This window comes from Sinohyriopsis cumingii, chromosome 17, assembly GCF_028554795.1.
Source record: "Sinohyriopsis cumingii isolate HCF-2022 chromosome 17, ASM2855479v2, whole genome shotgun sequence".
NCBI lineage: Eukaryota > Metazoa > Mollusca > Bivalvia > Unionida > Unionidae > Sinohyriopsis > Sinohyriopsis cumingii.
In genome coordinates this window covers 48,857,884-48,865,263 of record NC_142977.1, presented here as the reverse complement: position 1 = coordinate 48,865,263, position 7,380 = coordinate 48,857,884, and positions in this window count along the sequence as shown.

The window sequence follows — 7,380 nt, the reverse complement described above, 5'->3', positions numbered from 1 at the left end:
TCACAACTTAGCCTCGCGTGCTACGAATGATTTGGATAATCGAATTAGACTTACGAATATTACAGTTCATGTCGCCATTGTGCCTCCATCCCGATATACAACCCTTGTAGTAGTACACCTCTGTCTTTAGTCGCCTTCTGTACGTCGTACACCTTCATATAAATAATTTATTGTTACGCAGGGAAATATATATTTTAAGCATCATTAGATTGGAATAATATGCACATTTGCGTCATGTTATTTGAATACAGGCACAATAAATGAACCTTGTTTTCGCGCTTGACTTTGAGTTAATGCAATTCAGATTACATTCTTTGTCATATATATATCGTCTAAGAAAGCCAGTCGAGCATGGTAATATTTGAGCTTTCAAGTACCTGATTTTATGTTTGAGATTAATATAATTGCATTTATAAGGAATATATGCTCATGTTTTGTGCATTCCTTCATGTGATTATTTAAATGTAATATTATGCAAACTTGTGTTTCTTTATCATGATGTGCTAAAATATGTTTTCAAGAAATGAATCATTTACATGTGTAAAATTCACACTCGCTTAACGTTTTCGTTTTAAATGCATCAAAATATTCTTTTAGTACATGGTTTTAATTTATGTTTCAGTAATAATAACATACATAGCGCGACAACTTTCCAAAATTAATCGTTCAGCTTTAATTTACAAAGGTACATTTACTCTGTGATTACATTTCCGATACGTTATTATAAATGAAGGATATCTTAAATCATTTGGTTGAAATTACTTCACCGAAGGCATTCAACACAGTACTTACCAAGACAATACCGTAGAGGCACAGTATGTTTCATACCGGAATCTGATATTTCTAAAAGTTGTAGTCCTTCTGAAATAACGATCACACGCAGCACTGTAGACTTCTAATACAAAAACATATCTCTAATTTAATTCAACTTTTATTTTGAGCCATACTTAGTGTAAATAAGGGTGTGTACTACAGAAAGCTATATTTTCTTCCATTATTACTAGATACTGACATGAGACAATGATGGGTGCGTCCCCTCTCGGCCTCCATCCCACCACTTCTTTGTGCTATATTACTCTAATGTGCTATCCATAGTCATTTTAGCCGTTTATATATTCATTACATTTTAGGACTTTTTTTGATTATGGGGTAATTGTGTGGAAACATTTTTCTTAGATTGAGCGATTAGATAATTATTAGGTTCCGCTTGAAACTTGAATTAGGTACAGGTTAGTTCCGTTATTTTAGCCCCTATCAAGTTTTTCTAGCATGAGGAATTCTTGTGATATTCTCACATACAGTTCTCTTTTACTGCGAGATAGAAGTATGGCAGTGCTTTAGATATGTATTGCCTGTCATATGGCATTTGCCTTGAAATACCGATCTGGGGCTTAATACTGTATATTTATCTCGTGAATGTTTGATAATAGGTAAATTATTGTGGCATTAGCGCGTGTGCCAACCTTTTGAACGTAACTAGGGACATGGGTTTTTGCAAACTAATGTTATATTTAGGTTAATAAACAGGGCAAAATATGCATAGAAATTGTAAAGAAAATATGAGAAAACTGAGGAAACCTGATTCTTTTATAATGCAGTCATATTGAGTCATAGCTATGTAGACAGCTAGAATATAGTATATAACTAATAATTATCCTCAACCTCCTCATCAACATCATCTTCCTTGTCAACATATTCACAATAGATGACACCACCTTCGGGGTCATCAGCATTTTATGATGACATTAATATTTCTCATCTGTGTAAAATTATCTCAAATGCTGTTTTACCAACATTGAAAAATTCATCGTCTATGCATGAAACATATATTCTATTATGAACACATGGCATCACAAATAAAATATGCCAATAGAATATATTATTGGTCACTTGATATAATTATTATGTTGTTGGAATTATCATCATTTTAATTATTCATTGAATAATTTTATATTAAATGCACTTCATCTATTTCATTGCTTCCTAATTCATTCCAGTTATTCTTCAAACACAGCTCTGGTCAATCAGCATCTATGTTCATCATCATCATCATCATCTTCATCATCATGGTTTGCATTATTAATGACGATGATGATGATCACGACGATGATGATAATGCTGGCAGTATTGGAAAATAATATTTATTAAGAAATATATATTGATCTTCATTTACTTGTATAAATATTCGGGCTGGTCATTCTTCAATTACATCTGCTATATGTTGCATCAATATCATCATCATTATTATCATCATCATAACTACTGTGTGATGTAAATTGGAAAAGTGAATAGAAAATGAATTTACAATACTAATTGTCTAATATTCAACGAATCTTGCAAGAAATGGTGAAAATCGAATGTATCAATAGGGAAATTCCTACTTCAAGAGGTAAATAGCACAGTGCAAATGGTTAAATATAAGATGAGTTGTAAAAATATTTTTCTCTCACATACAGACTAACAGTATTCAGAACTGATGAGATTTCCGATAAATATTAAACACCGAATTATCAATAACAAATGTATTTTAAATGTTATGATATATATATATATATATATATATATGTGTGTGTGTGTGTGTGTGTGTGTGTGTGTGTGTCTCATTTGTGATCAGATTCTTACCTACAAGTCATCCTTTTAGAGGACTGTAGCATAGATCAGACTTTGTTTCATCAATTATTGAGAAATGCTTTCATTTATTAAACGGTAATTTCCTTAAGCAAACAATAGTGTTTTTATGTCGAATAGGATAGAGAAAGATGTTCTAATCCTCCAATATTATATTTTAAAGAACGGTTAAGGGAAATTATAACTTGAAATATACATTGGTTTTGAAAGTTTTAAATGGAATATTTTTCTGACTAAATGAATGTCTAACTTAAGTGTGTTTCACTTGAGCTTTTTGATTAGAGAGAACATTATTGATCAATATATCATGTGAAGTTGTTCTGAATTAATTAAAAAATATATTATATTTTCCTTTCCCTCTCTATTTGTGTTAAATACCTTGTTAAATCCATGTAATCATTATTGTATTAAGAACGAAACATATAACTAATGCTTAATAATTAGATCAGTTTCGCTGAATTAAGGGTGCAAACGTAATCATGAAACAAATATCCTCTCTATTTCATTTTCTATCTATCCTCTAGTATGAAAGGAAGCCAAACTATACTTTATTGTGATCTGTTTATTATGCAATGATACTTTTGTATTCAATGAGTGACTAAAACGTTCTTTGTCTCATTGATTATAATTTAATATTTGTAAACAGATGAACCCATGGTCCAACCTTGCCATGCCTTTGTTTGTATGGAGCAATAAACATAATATTTAACATCGTTCTTTGAATTATTGTATTAACTGTTCATTCTTCATGTAGTTCGCTCCTACCACCACAACAGTGTTTGCTTTATATTAGATATTTAAATCTAGTTATGAAGGTTTTGGTAATGGTTAACATATATATATATATATATATATATATATATATATATATATATATATATATATATGCACAAATCCGACCTTTAAGCGACAGCGTCTAAATTGCAACCTTTCGGCGACATCGTTGTATATCGAACATGTGTGAGTCATGATTGTGCCTATAGAATGAATACTGTAAAGAATACTGAAAAGAATATGAAAATACACGAAAAAGTGGTAAAATAAAATAAATGACAAATATACATTTTTTTGTCGCCCATTTACTGTCGCCGAAAGATAAAACTATGTAAGCTCAGGCATAAAACCAACCTTTGGGCGACCGGTCGCCGAATGGTTCATGTGTCTCCCAAAGGTTTAGTATGTATCTCGCTCAGATATAATTTATATGTGTCATCTAACAATATTATATAGAGTATTTTGCTATTACGATTACCAGCGAGACGGAAATAAAGTGATAGCATGCGTTGGACGTCTGAATATCGGGGTTCTGTTGTTGGCATTCATAACATATTGGCTTATGTGATCACTATTCGCATTCAGGCGACTGTTTTAGTATACTTATTAAATGGGGTGGAATAACTGGCCGTTATCCGGAATAGCGTAATGGTTTTAATTCGGACTGCATAAAGTTTTAATCTTAAAGATAGGCGTGATTATTTAGATATAGATTGATTTTGCAAATATTTTGTAGGAGAGATTGTTGTTTAGTTTTTATATTTTTTTTTACTGCATATAGCTATCATTATGTACATGAATTTCAGGTGATTATACATATTTGTATTATATGCTAGTCTGCGAATCAGTGGATGTACCATTTAAAATATTTTTTCATAATTCATTGGAGTCAATTTTGAATGGGGTCACGGGTGGCCGAGTCTTCTAATGCGCTCATCTTTATTATATCACTGACACTACCTTCCATCCGCATGGGTTCGAGTCTCGACTCTACCTACGTGGGCATGCGAGAAAGCTTGCCAGTAGCTTCATGTGGGTCGGTGGTTCTTCCCGGGTTCTTCTTCCACCGCAAATACTGGCCGCCATAAATTGGTGTTAAACACGTTCACATCCCAACCAACCAAACAAGCAACCAATCAAATTAACCTGGTTTTTGTCCTAGTGTAATCGATAGACGTTGATAACATAATGACCAAGAACATTGAGAAGCATTTTCGTTATATTCTTTGTTTAATGGTAAACATATCCACATTTCACGCAGGTGTACCAGGTTGGAATCCAGCAACCTACTTTTCATTTTTCTATTTGATTATGTCTTCAACGTTGAGTTATAAAAGAGAACTTTGTTATTACTAAGCAGTGGCCTTAGCAAACGCGGGGCTGGATTTGGATTATTTTGGCGGGACCCCTGGATTTAGGTGAGGGGCCTTCTGTGAGCACTGTATTTGGAAATATGTGATGTGATGTGATGTGATTTTCATTTTTAACGTAGCTTTAAAAAATTTTCAGTCATATCGCTACGATGTCTGCAATCTGGCAGTTTATAGTGATGTCTAGCACTGGGGCATCATGCCGCAGACATGTAGCATGATGTCCCACCCAGTCACATTATACTGACACCAGGACGACCAGTCCTAACACTAACCTCTTAATGCTGAACGCCAAGCGAGGCAACTGTTAGTACCATTTTTTAAGTCTCTGGTATGACTCGGCCATTTGGAAATAAACTTTTAAACAAGTTTTATACAATATGGAACTTAACATTTCTTCCATCGATTTAAAGTTACTTTCTCTCTGTAGATATATTTTTAAAATTATTAACGCGCGGGGCACCTTGAATGCGGGGCCCAAATGGGCCACATCGGTCCAATCGGCCACAAAGCAGGCTCTGTTACTACTACTATTTTCTATACAAATATCAAGAAAAACACAGCAGAAAATAAATGGTGATTAGATGACATTATCCAGTAAGAGAGCTTCCACTTCAATTTATTATACGTTTTGCTAGCCAATATGTTCGAGCGGAACATAAAGGAAAACCGGCTTGTATTGAGTGAATAACGGATATATTCCATCCACAAAAAAATAAAATAAATGAAATATATCCACCATTTACTCGATAGAAGCAAATACCCTCTATCGATAAACAGCATACGTTTATTTTATATCCATGATGGTAAATGGAGATGATCTCTGAACTATTTTCAAAGTTGTGTGGCAAGAGGACAACCCAAAGGATATATAATATCTTTAAAAAATTTACTGATAAATAATTTTGTTTTAAGTTTGATGAACGTTTTAGCCTTGGCTGACTTCCTTAGTTTCAAATGTAGTCGGGACCGTCCAATTTATATACAGTTTTGCTACCTCTTACAAAAATACACCATAATAACAAATGAAAGTTTGAATTTTATTTCATCAGTACGTGTACTGATCGCAGCCGTTTCAGGTGTCCAGAAATACAGATTTGTCTATTGCAGTCAAAACTACAAAGAAATACAAGAAAACTGAATTATTCGACTCTTAATTTAGCTACGATTTACCTGTTACCAAGTGAAGCTGGGCAAGATTGGGTCAGAACCTATAGCAATTAAACATTTCAGTTGTACAAGACGAAGAATACAAAGCCATACTTAAAGTACTGTTATAAACCGTTTTAAATATGGAATATTACAACCTAATGGAAGAGTTGGGGAGGGGAATTAAGAAGAAAACTAAATCAGTAACCAAAACATATTGTGAAGTCAAACAAAACATAAGACGGGGAAGGCAAAGAGAATGCAATACAATGATGAATATTTAAATACAAAAAGAAGAAGATAAAAGAAAAATGATGAAAGTACGAAGCTTCATAAGATTATACATTATCTGGCACAAAATTAGGGCAGGAGAATTCTCCACTTTATACATTAAAGCAAGAAGAATGTAAATCATGGAAGAAATAAGAAAAGGAAATAGCAGGCATATGGAAAAACTAATAAAGATGACTAAACCAACACACATAATGGAAGAAATTTACAGCTTTTATAAAGAACTAAACATTACACAAATATATCACTGGAGTGGGGTGATAAAAGAATACACTGGGGATATAGAATTGTCGCAAATCCCACCGGCCTCTAGGTCTCAATGCAAAAAGCGTATAATATCAAATGAAATAATTGCAGCATTCAAGCAACTCTATAAAGGAAAATCAATAGGTTCTGGTGGATTAACGACATATTTATATATTACCTTAAAATATCTCTTAATTCCAATATTAAAGATATAATATGTTAATATTCTATTAAATAATGAAATGACGTCCACGATGAAAGAAGGGGTAGAGACACTTATGTATCAGGGGAAAGAAGATGTAAAAGATATAACGAGTTAATATCGATATCATTTTTAAATACAGACTATAAAATACGTAGTAAGTTTCTTGCTAACAGAATCAAAACATGCGTCGGAAACATTATTAACATTATAGTCGTAACAAACTTCTAACATTAAAAGCAGCGATTGATTTTTTGGAGAGGAGGGGGCCTTGATCTTATATATCAATGAAAGGTTTTTGACAGAATAGAGTATAGTTACATAGACATAGTTTCTTATATATACACGATGAAATTAAATATAGAACGTTCCGCGAGACGGGATTGTTCCTTATCGATGATGTCATATTTAATAGCAGCAGAAGTCCTCCTAATAAAGATACATAACAATACAAATATAAAGGGAATTTAACTCCCAAACCTCAGAAAGGAACTAAAAATGGCACGGTATGTTCGTGACTAATACAAAGTTTACATCCGATGCCTACACCTTCAAACATTTAGAAAAGGAATTTATGGACATCGGGAAAGCAATAGGATCTAACACTAATCATGCAAAAGACTTAAATTCTGTTAATAAGTAACTGGCGGGAAACATCCGTGTACTCGAACCAGAACTTGTAGGACTCACGGTACTAATTCCACTCCAATGGTAAACATA